The sequence below is a fragment of the Dendronephthya gigantea genome, unplaced genomic scaffold (assembly GCF_004324835.1).
Source record: "Dendronephthya gigantea isolate DGI-Jeju-01 unplaced genomic scaffold, DenGig_1.0 000033F, whole genome shotgun sequence".
NCBI classification, from domain to species: Eukaryota; Metazoa; Cnidaria; class Anthozoa; order Malacalcyonacea; family Nephtheidae; genus Dendronephthya; species Dendronephthya gigantea.
The window spans coordinates 560,011-576,526 of NW_021163043.1; the positions used below are offsets into that span (position 1 = coordinate 560,011).

At 35.8% G+C, this 16,516-nt stretch overlaps 1 protein-coding gene and 1 long non-coding RNA gene across 2 annotated transcripts in view; one reads left to right on the top strand and one right to left on the bottom strand.

Annotated features, from left to right (window-relative positions):
* The window catches only part of LOC114525223 (alcohol dehydrogenase class-3-like), a 99,503-nt gene that overhangs the window by 37,856 nt on the left and 45,131 nt on the right, over positions 1-16,516 (bottom strand).
* Positions 14,807-15,881, top strand: LOC114525228. Its single transcript, XR_003687171.1, has 2 exons — positions 14,807-14,891; positions 15,228-15,881. It is a non-coding gene; the product is annotated as an uncharacterized LOC114525228 (long non-coding RNA).

The following is a 16,516-nucleotide window of genomic DNA, read 5'->3' on the forward strand; positions in this document are numbered from 1 at the left end:
ATTTAATCGCGCGACTAATGAGAAATTTACGACTGTAATTTTCGCAATGATTAATGATTAAACTATATACACGTATATATGCATGAAAGTGAATGGTTTTAAAATATAAGTTTCAATTTATGTTAGAAAGGTATATAAATTTGGTTTTTAATTTTGAACTGAATATCCAGGTTTGTCCAGCGTTTCAGCGTTTTAAACGATGGCCATTATTTTGAGTGTCCGTTTTAGCAAATCAATTTACGTTTTCGTAACTTTCCCTCACGTGAATGTAAATTTTATGGGCGAATTAATGAGGCCGAATTGATTATAAAAGCAGGACGCCCAGGGGACCTGATATCAAAGTTTGAAGTCATTTCAAGAACAACGCTACAGCTTGGGTGTAATCGTCGTCACAACATCTACGAATTTCGCTATCTCAGTTCATCGTAAGTTGCTATAAATGCTTTAAAAATTACACGTTAAGTAAATTGTCTGTGATTTTTTCTTTATCACTATCAGCAGAGATATTTAAATGGAATGTAATGGACTAATTTTACTAACTTTATTATGTCTTCAATGACAGATCATTTAGCTTTAAAATCGTAATGTATAATTTTGTTGCATGAAACAGCCTGAGAGAGCATGAAATATCTTCACGTGTCTTCAATTCTTGTGACTTTCTCTGCACAAACTAACCGTGAAAATAGCACTAAAGGTTTTATTGAATATTCTCGCCATTCGTATGAACTAAAGCAACTTTTTGACCGTAGTTTTGTTATTGTTGTTCTGTTTTCACTCAAGAACTATTCGAACAGTTAAAAAGTATATTTCGTTACGCTTTGTATAGCAGAAAAGAAGTACAATGATTATTGCCTATAGCGCCATGAATATTCTCCCTTTCCTATGAACGAAGGCAGCGTTTTCGTATCATTTTTGTTACGTTTTTTTAAGAAAAATGAAGATTGCTTTCATCGCTTTTCTCTTACTTGGCGTCGCCTTCACGATTTCCCATGCCTGCCGAAGGATCTGTCGTTACAGATTCGTGTACCGTCGCATATGCTGCCCCTGGAGACTACAAATTATCCGTTTCAGACTGTGCTACCTGATTGGCTGCGGAAAACGATCCTTAGAGCAACAATTCGAAGTTGGTTTCCCGTGCAAATTTGCCGACTACGACGCCAACAAAGATGGTCTTATTAGCACAAGTGAATTCTATACCACCGTGAAAATGGGTCCCACTGAACCAGGCCTCGCTAAAGATTTTGCTGATGCGGACAAAAATAACGACGGCAGCCTGGATTGCAATGAGTTCTTAAATTCAGGATTTGAATTTGAATGCAAACCACATGGATGTGGAAGCACTGGCGGCAACGACGAAGACGAACCTTGGGAACTGGAGTGATTCTTTCATCAGACTTTTTTTACAACTAAATTTTACATTAAACAAGAAATACCTGTCTTAGCGTTATTCACTGCACGCCAACGTATCTCAATTTGAGAATATTATTGTTAGTAATTGTAAGGACTTGAATTTATTTTTGTCAATAAAGTCTTAAAAGCAAACTTGTGTCCTCTTGAATTTGTTACACAACAATAACGCGGTTTGCTATGCTGATTTCTGGCTCCCTAGGATTCGTCAAGTGATGAATGCATTTGTGAAAGAATTCGCTAGCGCTAATACAAATGAAATTTCCTTTACACGGCGTTCTTTCAGACTCGACGCTTTGACGATATATGGCGTGATGTAACACGAGCATTTGAACCATAAACAGTCTACACAACTCGTTATTTTAACTAACGGTCAGAAATTCGTATATATACTTCGTATATATACTTCGAAATCTAGCCTTTTCCCAATGTAAACAATGTGCATACCGTAATTATTCGAATAAACGCCGCGGCGTTTATTAAATTTTTAGCAAATAAGATGCGGCGTTTATTCGAGGGCGGCGTTTATTCAAGGGAGGCGTTTATTGCAAACTCGTAACAACTCTGAATTTATTGTGTAATTTAAACGCCAATTCAACCAATACAATCAGTCCCCAAAAAAACTACGTATAAAAGTTATGTGTCTTTTCTATTTATATCATTATATATGAAAATTGAACCGTGGTTATAAATAAATACTTCGAATAAACGCCGCAATGACGAAAAGGTTGCGGCGTTTATTTGAGGGCGGCGTTTAATGATATTTTTGCTTGTATCTGCGGCGTTAATTCGAGGGCGGCGTTTATTCGAGGGAGGCGTTTATTCGAGTAATTACGGTATAGTAAACATTATTCACGTCATTCTTCAAAAGTATTTTAACATCCGTCTGTAAGATATTATAGTAAATGTTTTCCATATTAATTAGCATTGTCCACATGCAATGCCAAAACACACAATAGTTTCAGCTCAAAATTACCAAAAGCTTATTATTGCCAAATCATACGATATTTGAATACAATCGATATACAATTCCGCATTTGCTTATAAATCGCTACAGGCCTTAAGTGCATAGTCTGCTTGTAAATTCCTACTTTGGTTTCCCACGTATTTTTTACGGGAAATAAAAACATTAAAGTTTAGGAATTTTGCATGTTTACCATTTGGATAATGTAATACATTCGACCAATATTAATTAATAGGGAATAAAACAGTTGTTTTAAATTGGCTGGAGGTTTGGATGAGGAAAAAATACTCGAACTCTTCGGGATATTTACTGGCTTCAAGGACCAAACTAATCTGACATTCTACTCCTTTTTTAACTAGTCTGACATTCTACTCCTTTTTTCATATAATTGATAAATCTCATTGGTCAGATCGAAGTCAGACGTGCAATAAATCATTTTGGTATCATAGTATTCGAGAGTATATAACACGAGTTTTGGTGTGGAATTACCACAGTCTTTGCAGGACAGCCCTCGAAGTACTAAATCAAAGTCAAAAGGTAAATTTTCATACTGTCATGTTACTTATACACTATTTAGCAACGCAATGCGCTTTAAAGACGTACAGGACTGCCTCAGTTCAATCAGACTGCATGTATCCCACTTTATATATATATATATAAAGCATCGGGTGAATCTCGATATATTCACGACCTGCAGTTGCGACATGCTCATCTCTTTAATATGATGACAATATCTTTATTCGTAACCAGCTCATCTCCCATTCAGTTTCTTGACTTAATCAATGAAAGCAACTTTTAACGGGTTTCTTTCGTTTCGTGTAGAACAAGCGAGAACAATGAAGTTGGTGTTGTTTGCTTTGCTGGTTTTTGGTGCAACTCTTGTAGCTTATAAGCCGCCGTGCCGTGTAAAATGCGTTTACGTGCAAGTAACAATTACGAAGGAAGCTACCCATGTCAGAGTGTGCGTCGTCATACAGTGCCGTAGGAGGTCCATATCACAGCCACGCATCGAAGTTGGCATGCCATGCAACTTCTCGGAATACGACACCGACAAAGATGGTCTTATCAGTCCAAAAGAATTCTATGCGAGAGTGAAAATGGGCCCCAATGAACCAGGGTTGGCCAAAGATTTCGCTGATGCAGACACGAACAAGGATGGCAGCCTCGATTGTGACGAGTTCAAATCTTCAAGATTTGAGTTCACATGCGAACCAAAAGGTTGTGAAAAAGGTGGCCTTAAGACGACACCCATGCAAGATGAGTTTTTAACCTGGAATGATTGACTGAACTGAATCTTTTTTGGACGTTCCACACTTTATAAAACTAAATTTACCATTATAGACACAGTCATAGCGTTGTTGATTAGAAAATGCATAATTTTAGACATAACGAGTAATTCATTTCAATGTATATCTCAATTAAGCGATAAAAATATATTAACCACAGCATCATAATTGTTCTCGCTTGTCTATCATAAAGCAGGCGCTATAACAATCTGCAATGAAATTTTTGGACGGTATTTGCCTTGAGTTGTGAAATCAATCCGATCGCTAATAGTCGACGTCCCCTGACTTTTACTTAGGTTTTTATTTCAAATAAAGAATCCCACTAATATGAAAATGTTTTGCAAAACTAAAGCTGTGTTAAGTAAATAAGTTTGTAGGTACACCACGTAAGTATTTATTACTGCAAATTTAATAATTTAATTTGTTAAATTTATGCAATATTAAATTTATGCAGTATTAAATTTATGTAATATAAAATTTATGCAGTATTAAATTTATGCAATATTAAATTTATGCAGTATTAAATACTTATACGCGGTGTACTTACAAACTAATTTACTGATTGATGTCACCATGCAAAGTTACAGGAATATTAAAGCTGTGTTGTTGCACGTTGTTTGAAAATAGGTGGCATTTTCTTTTCACAAAGTTGTTTGGATTCATAGTATATTCTAAAACAACGTGGCAATTATTTTAATTCAAACGCTAGTTATAATGAAAAAGCATTGAGTGGGAGATGTCAATATTCTCATAACGTTTCAATGGCGGTATTTCCACTCGAATAAGAGCTTGATTTTCAGTGTTTTACCTTAAATCTTTCAATTGATTAAAAAAAGCATCCTCATTTATTTATAACAACAAAATTCAAATGTCACAACACTCAATGAGTGTAAGTTAACTTTTCAAATACAGGCGATCATATAATTACAGGCGATCATTGCATCAGAACTGTATTTCGCCCATTTTGTGTCCTAGCTGACACCGTGTGTATGTTGAAACACAAAAGTAAAGTCTTAAACTATAGAAAAGTTATATGAGGTGGTTATACAAAGCGATTTTCGAACTAAACCTGCAACATATACAAAACGTCTTATACATAAACTTTAGGACCCGTTTACACTATACTGGATTGCTTCCGGACTGGGTCAAATTTTGTAGCTTTTAAAAGGCAGTAAAAATTTTACTGTCGGAGATCAAAGTAAATATATCAAATCTATCAAACTAATAAGCATTGGCTACTAACCGTTGCCCTTTAAAGGCAAACGAAGATATCGTCACAAGCGAATCCGGTATAGTGTAAACGGGGCCTTAAAGATTGAAATCAAGTCCTTTCAGCGCATTGCATGGTTCTGTTCATAACGATGGAAGAGAGCCAATTGATGTCAAAAATCGTTCATATATAATGTTGTTCACATTCAAACTTCGAATTTCGCATGTTTCAAAGTTCTTTGAACGATAACTTTATTTCATATTCATATTGAAGCGTAGCGAAAGAAATTGTGTTTGATATTCAGACAGCTCATCGATGGTATTTCGAGAAGTATAGAAGTTCAAAATGCAAACAAAGCGTTTGTTTACGTATACGGCTAAAACGACAATGCTTCAAACTTTAGTTTAAATGCACCGAATTTATACTTTTAAACAAATTGTTTGGTGTTGAGTTAATGAAACATGCGTGAATTGAACAAAGGAACATGAAAGATGAAGTTAGGAACTGAAAAATGAGTTATCTTTTACGATATTTGCCTTTGGATACCACCGATTTTTTAAATTCTTCAAGAGGATTTACATGTTTTGGGATGTGTAAACAGTTCTTACCAGATTAAATATCAAGCTGAAACTACTGTTTGTTTTAGCGACAGAGTAAAACAATACTGATATCGGGGCTGTTTAATATCACGAAATCTGCAGTAAATTGTGTGATATGTTGTTAATGGCACACTTTGAGATACAATACAGGAATTTCCTTTAATTTCTATACTAAACTAATAGGCACTTTCTATTTATGTGAATTGAGCTCGTTTACTAGGATGAGGATAAATAAACGAACAAACGGTCTTCCAGCCAAAAAAGAACGTCACTAGTTAGATCATAACGCGATTACAAATACCAGGTAATATATAATCGCTAGGATGTGCTGCGATGGGACATGAAAATGTGTTAACTTGAAGCAGTATGACATAACTTATCATTCAAATTAATCGAGTAACTGAATTATTGTCATTGCCATTGGGAGTATTAGACGGTCTTCGCTGTTTACAACACAGTAAATCACAGATTCTCGCGTCTCATGAATGTAGAAAACCAGCAAAACGTCAAGAGTTCGGTTAAAGTCTAAACGTTTTCAATCTCTTTAAGCGACGATGTCTTTAACTTTCATTATTGTACTTATATCATAGAATTAATAATTCACGGAAGGTTGTCGTCGCGTCGCCGTTTTAAATCTCAACCTTGCTGTTATTTGCAATGCGACGCCGTCTCCAATGAAAACAGTACTATGAAGTGGTAGATATCATTCACACAAACGTTACGATACGATACGAAAAGTGGCGAAATAGGCCGAGTGAGAGACGAGGACCCGAAAATTCTTCTGGAATAACTAACGAACTGGAACTAAGACCCCGTTTACACTAGAACGAAAGTTTCCGGATTTGTAAATTTCTCCGGATTCATTGTTACACACATGTATCGGATTCGTCAAGTGTTTACACTACACTTTAGTTTTCTCTGTATGCGGATTTGTCCGTTTACACTCACATTACTTGTTCTTGGAGAATTGTTTGGTCGTCACGTTTGAATTTCTTCGGATTCGTCGCGCAAAACGTTTACACAAGAAAATTTTCCGGATTCAAATGTTTCTGGATACAAAGTTTACACAAACTTTTACGGATTCAAAGTTTCCGGATACGGCTTAAAACCGAGTACATTTTCTATCGGATTCGTTGCTGCGTGTGTAAACAGCAACATGAATCTGGTACTAAAACATTCTGCTTTCGTGATGAATCCGGAAACTTTCGCTTTAGCGTAAACGGGGTCTAAATCTATTGTGTATTTTGGCATAACGATCGTTTTCAACATCACAACATTTCATCGCTAGTAGTAGGCGTGTGATATATAGCTATGGATTAATACAACTTATTTCTATTTCATCTGACGTTATATATATTCCAGTGCATTCACATTCAAGTAACGTCACGTAGTTAGTTTCGTTACTACGTTCTTTATTCTGCTGCTACGACAAAACACAGTTAATAGAATATACATGGTTTGGAGACTAAATAATACAACTCATTAACTATGTTATTGTCCATGGGTCTATGCAAAAAATGGTTCCTTTCTCGTCACGTGTCTATTGTATTTTAACCAAATTTAACACCAATGGCATTCGTCTTGCTAAGCTCATCAACCTTGACTTGAAAAATATGTTAATTATAAGATTGCTATTGGTTTATCTGTGCTAAATACAATAGATGTGTGATGAGAAAGGAACAATTTTTTGCATAAATCTACCTCAACATTCCTTAACATAGTTAATAAGTTGTATTGTAGTTTTATGTGGTCTCCAAACCATGTATATTCTTTTAACTGTGGACAGAATAATACGCTTATTATATCGTAGTCAAGGTCGCATAAATAATTCAAAGTATAATATGTACATTAAATGCAGGAATATACAAATTTTGTTCGCCTTATTTGTCTTTGCTCGCCTTATTGTTTAAGCACTCTGAAAACAAAGCTTTAACCGCAGTCCGTACCCGTAGTTCGTTGTGTCACATTAAAGTTCCTACTTTCTAAACCTGTGCTGCAAAAATCTAATCCATAAATAAGCCACAGGATATTAAATTAGAGGTGGTGTGAAAATTTAGCTTATCGTATTACATTCTATAAATTCCTACGGAAAGTCGCGCGTTATCATTGGCTAAAAAGAAGAAAAAAAAAGAATAGTTGAATTTTCTGGAAATGCTTAGTGTCTGTCAATCAGGATAAAAAAGGAGGACTTCAAGGAACAAGCTGAAACAACCATTCTATTATTTTAAAAAAATCCATTTGGCTCAAACCTAACATACTTAATCCTAAGACGAATTCCAGGAATTCATTAGTTTGTTTCTAGGAATTTCTCTGTTCAGATCGTTTACAATAAGAGGTTTACAATAAAACTATTGCGAAGTAACATGCCAATGAATGGATTATACGAGGTTCGACAGGAAGCAATATTTGCCAAAACTTTTGCCAATATGCCCGTATAAACAAACGAAAGAATTCTAAAAAAAAACAACTTGAAAGAAATATATGTTTACTGGCTTCGAGGACCAGCCTAAAAATGTCTGACATCCCATTGTTTTTTTTCGTTATTATGAATGGTAATATCTGATTGGTCAGATTGAAGTCACATGCACAATAAATCGTTTTGCTATCAGATCATCCGAGAGTACATAACAGTAGTTTTGGTGTGAAATTCTAACATTCTTTGCAGAACAGCTCTCGAAGGAAGATCAAGAAATTAAAAATCTCCAATCAAATCTTTGTCTCCTCAAGTCAATTCAAAGGTAAATTTTCAATCTTTTACATGTTATTTCGCATTGTTTAGCAGCTTTTTTAAAACGTCGTGTCCAACTTTGGAGAAAACGATACATGTTAGTGTTAAGTAGATTTTGCATTAATGCTGTGAAACTCGATAAACGATCACTTAATCAAGCAGTTTCGACATGATCGTATTTTCCCAATTCATTCTTAACGACCTTTTCAATAAAAGCGACTTTAACGCTCTTTATTCGTTGCGTGTAGAAACAAGGAAGAACAATGAAGTTAGCCTTGTTTGCTTTGATGTTTATGGGTGCTGCCTTGGTAGTCTCTGAGGCGTGTTTTATATATTGCGATTACATTTTCTTTCCTTGGCATCGGTGCTATGTCAGAGTGTGCTGCCACATCTGCTGGTGCTTTGGCTATTCCTTACCAAAGACATACATGACAATTGGCATGCCATGGTACTTCTATGAGTACATGAGTACATCAGCGCCAGGGAATTCTATGCGACGGTGAAAATGAACCCCACGGTGAAAGCATTGGCCGATGATTTTAATAAAACGGACAAAAACGGTGATGGTAGCCTCGATTGTGGCGAATTTTTAAATTCAACATTTAAGTTCACACGCGAAGCAGGAGGATGTTGATAAGTTGTTCGAAAATTTGCTCCAAAAAGTTGTACGTGAAAAAAACATTACTTTTGTGAACGTTCCTCAGTTCTAGTGTTGTTAATTGCATGATAACATTACACATATTGAGTAGTTAATTTCAATGTACCTCAATGAAAATTCAATAAACTACTGAAGCATTACTTGTTCTTATGTGCCCATCACTAAACGGGCCGCAACATTTTCAATTGCATTGTATCCAGCATTTAAAGCGTAGTTCGACGAAATCAAACAGTTTATATCTGTCGGTGTTCGCTGACGTGCTTATTTTGACTAAGCCTAAGATATTCCCACCAACTGTTGAATAATCTTCAAAAACCCTTTGCTAATGATGTATGTTTTATACTAACTGTGGAGCTATAAGACTGCAACAGTATGTACAGCACAGCGTGCTATAATTATAAACATGCATATAAGAATAATGAAGACTGTCCTAAACTTCTATAGACCTTCCGAGAATGTTTTCTGATAAAAAATGTCGTCTTAGAAACAGATCACTTACGCATGGGAAAGTTTAAACGAGCGTCAAAAACACTTATATACCTTATGCAAAAGGACCTTTAAAGTGGTAGCTTTTGAGATTTGTCCCAATTCCGAATGGGGCTAATCACAGGAAAAAATGTGGTTTGAAACTTACTTACTTCAACCGGTTATAGCATTCCTAACATTAGCATATAGTAAATATCATATAGTTTATTTCCAGGAAGATTTGCGATTGTTCGTACATTACCGGGAAATGTAGTATAAATATAATGGTCCAATAAAAGCTGCATTAAAAAATCAACTGTTTAATAGTCTTCAAAAATGCTTAACTATAGATACACCGTGAGCAGGTATAATGACTGCAACGGAATTATACAGAGTGCTATAATGATATGCATGAATATATAAGAATCCTATACTGTATTCTAAAAACTCACTCACACTCAAATTCATGGAGTGAGAGTTCTCAATTTTACCATAAGGTTTCCATGAGGATAGTTTCCCTCAAATAAGAGCACTAAAATTTTTCAATGAAACGGACAATTTCTTTAATGATAAGCCAGTTGTTGTTGGTGCCCGCGCTATGGAAATGCTTACCTAATTATCCTTTTCTATACGATATGCCTCTATATTTTGACATAATGCAGTCCAAATTTCGTCGTCTAGTGTTAATACTACACTAAGGGCAAGTTCAACAACAAATCGAAATGGAAAGAACTCGAGTAACTGAAGAAAATGTATTTACAAACAGCCTCAGTGTGAACAGAGTATATTAGTCGAACGACAAAATGAATGACGTGATGAAACGCCACAACGTCATAAAGTTGTGTATTTCCGCATTATTTACGGCGAAATATTTTCATTCTGTCTGGTACTTGTGCCGTGGACACAATTGAAATTCGTTTGCCTTCAAAACGACGTTGGTTAGGCTCCTACTCCATGGTGGATGACGTTTACAACGTTGTTTTTATATCGCAGAATATTGCACGATGAAACTTAAACATCGTTGACTATATAAACAGTTTAAAATCAATTATTCATATCATATCTTATTGCAAAACCAAGTCATTCCTAATGTAAACAGTGGTATACAAGTGCATGATAAACATCATTCACACGACGACACGACACGACACGATAAGTGGCGGAAAAACCCGAGAAACAAACAAAGTGTCCTGTACTCTTGTATAAACAGTACATAATTAAATAAATTTTTCTATTGTATAAGGTGCGAAACTGCACTTAACAAATTCCAGTTGGCTTCAATACCATTCTACCGTGTTTTTCTATGACAATAAACATCAATATACCATCATGAACATTATCTCCAAAGCAAAAACACACAATAGGCCTAGTGTCAGTTTAATATTTATTCTTGCCATCCAACCTGACAGTCACCTAACATAATTTTATCATTTTAACGAAATAGAGACTCCTTAGGTATTTTGCAAGCCTGCAGCATCCGAATATAATATTTTCACGAATCTAACTAACTAATTAACCTTACATATAGTTTACTTCTGGAATCATATAAATATTGTTATTCTTATATTTTGAAATAGGTATTACGTTGAAAGATAAGCACTTCTGAGAAGCTGGTCTGAATTGATTCAAACTCGCAAAAGGCCAGGGGCCGGTTGTATCAAGCTTAAACGGTGGTTGAGTTCAAAAAAGAAAGCAAATCTTTCGAATGTTTACAACTACATATTCAATGCATAATATTCAAGTTGACTCATTCAAGAGAGATGTATGCGTGTTATTTAATTTTGACTTATCTATGCACCATTTAAGCCAAACGGGTTATAAGAATATTATGTATATATACCTAGACTATTATAGACATGCAAAAGACATTAATTTAGCTATACCATGCAGCGACGCAATCCAGAAAGTATTACGTTAGGTCTTTGAAAAACCTACTAACTGATTAAATGTCGCGTGTTGAAATAATGAAATTTTGTGTCGGGGACATCAAAAATATGAAAATTAGCTATTATCGAGAAGTCATACGACACTTGATACGTCACGATTTCCCAAATTTCGCACGCAGATTTCTGTATGCCTTGAGGAGTGTAAACAGTGCTTAACTAGATTAAATATTTGAGCTGAAACTATTGTATGTATGCATGTACTCAAATGATTTCGTAGGAAAATACTTATGAAATCTGCGAAGATTTGTGTGACGGTGATGAGAATTTCTTGATTTCTAAGTAAGCTAATAGGCGACTCGACTTCCGTTAAGGTGCTGTTACACTATGCAATTTTCCTTACAACTTGCAATGCAAGTATAATTTTGACTGATGTTAATTTGCAAAGAGCGTTTGAAATGGTAAGAAAACGTTAGCAGATCGTATAAGAAATGTTCGTATTTGACAACTTTAGATGCCTCAGTAGAATTGCATTGCAAGTGTACTCGCTTATTATGTGAGAATGAAGGTGCATACATATAGTTTCAAGAATTATGAAGCTTCTCTCATGAAAGATGACGAAATCGTACGAATGCTGTGTCGTGTATTTAAACAATTCGAAATTAATGGTAAAATATTTTTTGGCATTCATACGAAGACTTCTGCACTTCAAACGACAGTAAAAATGCCTAAATCCTTATACATGCATGTCATAGTCGAAAAAGCTAGGGGAATAAATTGAAAAAACTTAGTTTTCCGCGTATTTTAGTTTGCATTTGTTGACCTTGATGTTAAACAATAGAAATTTAGGGCATTTCAATTTTTCTGTGCGTAAAAAAACGCGACAGTGGAAAGCAGATACGCGACGACACGATATACGGAATGTCGCGACACTTTCACCAGCTTAGAAATACGAACCCATGAATTTTATCCGATCTCTCGTATCACAAGTAGTCGAAGAAATTGTATACCTCAATAAATGCAGGTTTCAAAAGCGTTGAACTATGCTTTGTCTGTGGCTTTTTCCATTCAGTCGTTAGCTGTCATTACATGTATCTCCGTGTCTTTAGAATAATCGTGAAAGACCGGTAACGACTGAGAGAAACAGAAAACGACTGTGTCGCTCGGATAGAACAAATCCTATCTCAACGACATAAAAAGACAGGAAACGACATGATTCTTCCCATTATTCGTTATCGGTCTTTCACGATTATTCCAAAGACACGGAAAGACATCTAACGACAGCTAACGACTGAATGGAAACTAGGCATAACTATGCGCTTTCTTTTATGTGGCCATGCAGATCGGTCCAGTTGTATTTTATTAGTACAGTCAGATTGCTTGCACTTCACAGTGTTTCAAAAACCCTGCATTCAAGCATGTGTCTTTTTAAATCTGCCTAGCAAGAAAAATGCAGTTTATATCCTCAAAATACTCTACAAAATTCAAAGTACGGCCGGTTTCGCCGTTAAAGGAAAGCGCTTTTACTCTCAATGCATGCCAAAGCACACGATATTTTCAGCTAAATATTTAAATCTAGTATTTCAAAATATATTGACTTAATTTTGACAGTTACATGACGGTTAAATTCAACAGATGTGATCTTAGCATTCCGCCGGACGTCGTTTAAAATACGACGATTTAGGTTCCCACAAATGCACTGGTAAGCGTTTATCTAATCCATGGATTGATGACTATGATAAATGTATATTGTTATCTGGAATTGTCCCTCTCTCATATTATAGATGATTATGTGTATAGATGATTACATATGAAAAATGAATACAATATTTTAGTATAATTACGAAGGTCATTATTGAAATCTCTGGCCTCTGATTGGTCGAGCGACCTCGGATTGTTACGCCTTATGACGCCTATGCGAAATTCTCAAAATGGCGGCGAGTTGTTTATGCCAAAGTGAAAGATGGTGAAATATGTAATTTTTTTTAGAAAATGGTGGATGCTTGTCGAAATGATGAAATCTCTCGCGGATGTGATGCCAGGGATGGGACATGAAAAATATGAAATAACTAAAATAACAAAGATATTATCACCAAATCATATGATATTTTGATTAGCCTAGATTTTCCAAATAACGGATGTAAATTCCTGTCTGGTAGAATGTAAACAGTGCTTAACAAGATTAAATTTTGAACTGAAACTATCGTGTGATTTGGCATTACAGACAATGCCCACATCAAGAATGTTTTATATCAAACGAAAAGTAGTAAAAATATTCTTGAAGTTTACGAAGATTGGTCTAAACCACACAAGCGTCACACCATGCAATAATCACATCGTTCATTACTTCAACACCCAACATGTGCCAAAAACGACTAGTTTGCAGATGTTTCAAACGCCTAAGGAATGCCATTTCTTAGGCCTGTTTCAGACGTCGAACTTTCCATGCGCCGAACCTAATGTTAATGAGCTAAAGTCTTTGTTTAACTTCATTCCATTTACATGAAAAAGTTCGACGTCTGAAACGGGCCCTAAATAACCTCTATATAGCTGAATTTTATTACTGGTAAATAACGAGTCCCACTGTTGTGTATGTTTTTGAAAATAGATATGTACGTTCCCTTCGTTTCATACGAACTTCAAAATTTTTATTTCAACTTTAAGCCATCACACGTTTCATACATACGTATGCAATTGCAATACGCAGTATACACACCACCTATATCGAGCAGTATCAGGCTTATATATCTAATTTAGTAATTAGCATCGGTAAATTAAACATTCATAAAATTATCATAAAATGACACAACAAGGTATGTTTATGAAAATAGGTATGTTTACGAAAATAGCTATGAACTATGCTTTGTCTCGATGTTTCTCGTCTCTGTCTCTAACTATGCGCTTTTCTTTATGTGGCCAGATCGGTCCAGTTGTATTTTATTAGTACAGTCAGATTGCTTGTACTTCACAGTGTTTCAAAAACGCAAGAAAAATGCTGTTTATATTCTTAAAATACTCTACAAAATTCAAAGTACGACCGGTTTCACCGCTAAAGGAAAGCGCTTTTACTCTCAATTATAATGCATGCGAAAGCACACGATATTTTCAGCTGAATATTTAATCTAGTGATTCAAACATTCATAAAATGACACAACAAGGTATGTTTATGAAAATAGGTAAGTTTATGAAAATTTATTTATGAAAATAGTTAGGTAAGTTTATGAAAATTCAATTTATTTAGTCCATTTATTCTATTTAGATTATTTAATTTAGATCAGAAATAGGCAAGGAATTTGCCATATGCAGCTTTCTCATTACAACGTAAAATCCCACAAATACTTTAATCAAACAAATACTTTAAATCAACTGACTGGCAGATTTTGGATTAAAAAGAACAGTTGAATTCTTCTGGAAAAGCATATTTACACTCAATAAGGATAAAGTGAAGAGTTTTGAAGAGGAAGCTGTTGAAGAGGAAGGCATTCTTTTGTCCTTGCTGGTAATTTCAATACTAAGAATTGATTGGTCAGAGTGAAGTCACGTGTGCATTTCATTTTTTCATTATCGTATATCCTAGAGTATAAAACAGTGGCTTTGGCTTGAGATGATCACAAAATTTTCAAGACAGAAGACACGCAGCAAATCGAAGATTTCAAATCAAATCTTGGCTACTTCAAGTAAAAAGATTAAGGTACGACGTTATTATCAATGGTTCTCATGCAACTTTTGTACTGCATTTTCTACGTTCTTTCTCCTGGTAGTTAAAACAAGAAGCAATGAATTTGCTTCCACGACGGTTGCTGTAGCGTCTAAATTTTTTGCGATGACTTCACTGCATATATATTTTTTCGGCATATAAGCCATATGCATGCACGCAGTGTTATTACTACGCGTCAAGGTCTTTATTTCATGCAGGGTTAAGAAAGAATGTTAACGGGTTCATATTAATCACATGCTCTAAATTACTTTCATGCACGTATACGTTATATGTTCCGTAAACAAATGGATTTTTTGTCTTTTTGCTTAGAGAGAAAAACGATGAAGCTTGAACTCGTAATTTTGATTATGCTAGTTGCAGTACACATGGGGTCTGCGGGATGGTGCTGGGATAAAAGGTGTGGCATAAAAAACTTGATCGTTACAGCACCGTGTTGCGACAACTGTACAAATACGCGTTATACAACGAAAGTGCTGCTTTGTCACACCGACTGGCATTACTGCGGCCGCAAACGGTCTGTTTCCCCGCCCAAAGTTCAAGTCGAAGTCGGTTTCCCCTGCGATTTCACAAAGTACGACCGCGACGATGATGGATCAATCAGCTTGGATGAGCTCATGAAGACCACAAGCTTGTCAGTAAAAGACGCGACCGCCATTCTCAACTTTGTTGACGAGGACGGCAGTGGTGGAATTGATTGCAAGGAGTTCAAGAATGCACTATTGGAATTTCAATGTAACCCTATTGGTTGTGACAGCAATGGCAAACGCCAAGCAGACGAACCTTGGAATATTGAGTAAGCCCGCATCTGCTTCTCATATCATATTTCATACTTGATTGGAAGATAAACATTAATGATAAATATCGTAGTTTTATTTCCTGGTAATATTTCTTGTGATTGTTCAAATATTACCAATAATTAGTCGTCAGTAAGGACATAATAAAAGCAGCATATAAAAACATTGACCTCGCTTGTTCGATCTGTATTGTGAAACATCAGACCTCGGTGTTTAGTAAGAGGATGTTCAGCACGTACACATATTGTATCTGTTTGAATGACAGGGGAAAAGCTTTTCGCTATTCGCCATTTGCAAAGCTTGCTAGACGGTTCTACTTCGATCAAATCGTCACCATTCATCGCATATTTCTTTTGTCCTGATCTTCAGCTGTTTAATTAATAACACGTGTTTCGTACTTCTACAAAACACGCGCTTTCGTGCGCATCTTTCTAAAGGCGATTCTGCGTTACCGCCGGGCGAAGCGGCTTAAAATTTGCCCACGCGATCGTGACGGGCCTGAAAAACACAGCGCGCCCGCGAGTGCGAATGTCATTACATTCGCACTCGCGGGCGCGCTGTGTTTTTCAGGATCGCCTTAACGCTTCTGACGCTTCAATCGAAACGTCAATAAAGGAATACTAAATGGTTTTCGAGTACTTTTTCACGCTTTCCGAAAGTCGAGCAATTTCCCAAGTGCAGTATCACGCAATCCTGCACGGAAAACCATTTAGTATTTTCTTTATAAAATAACTACAACGAAACGACGGTCAAATTTCCCGCGCTAAGCGGCATTGTAAACTTTCCGTGCAGGATTGTCTCATA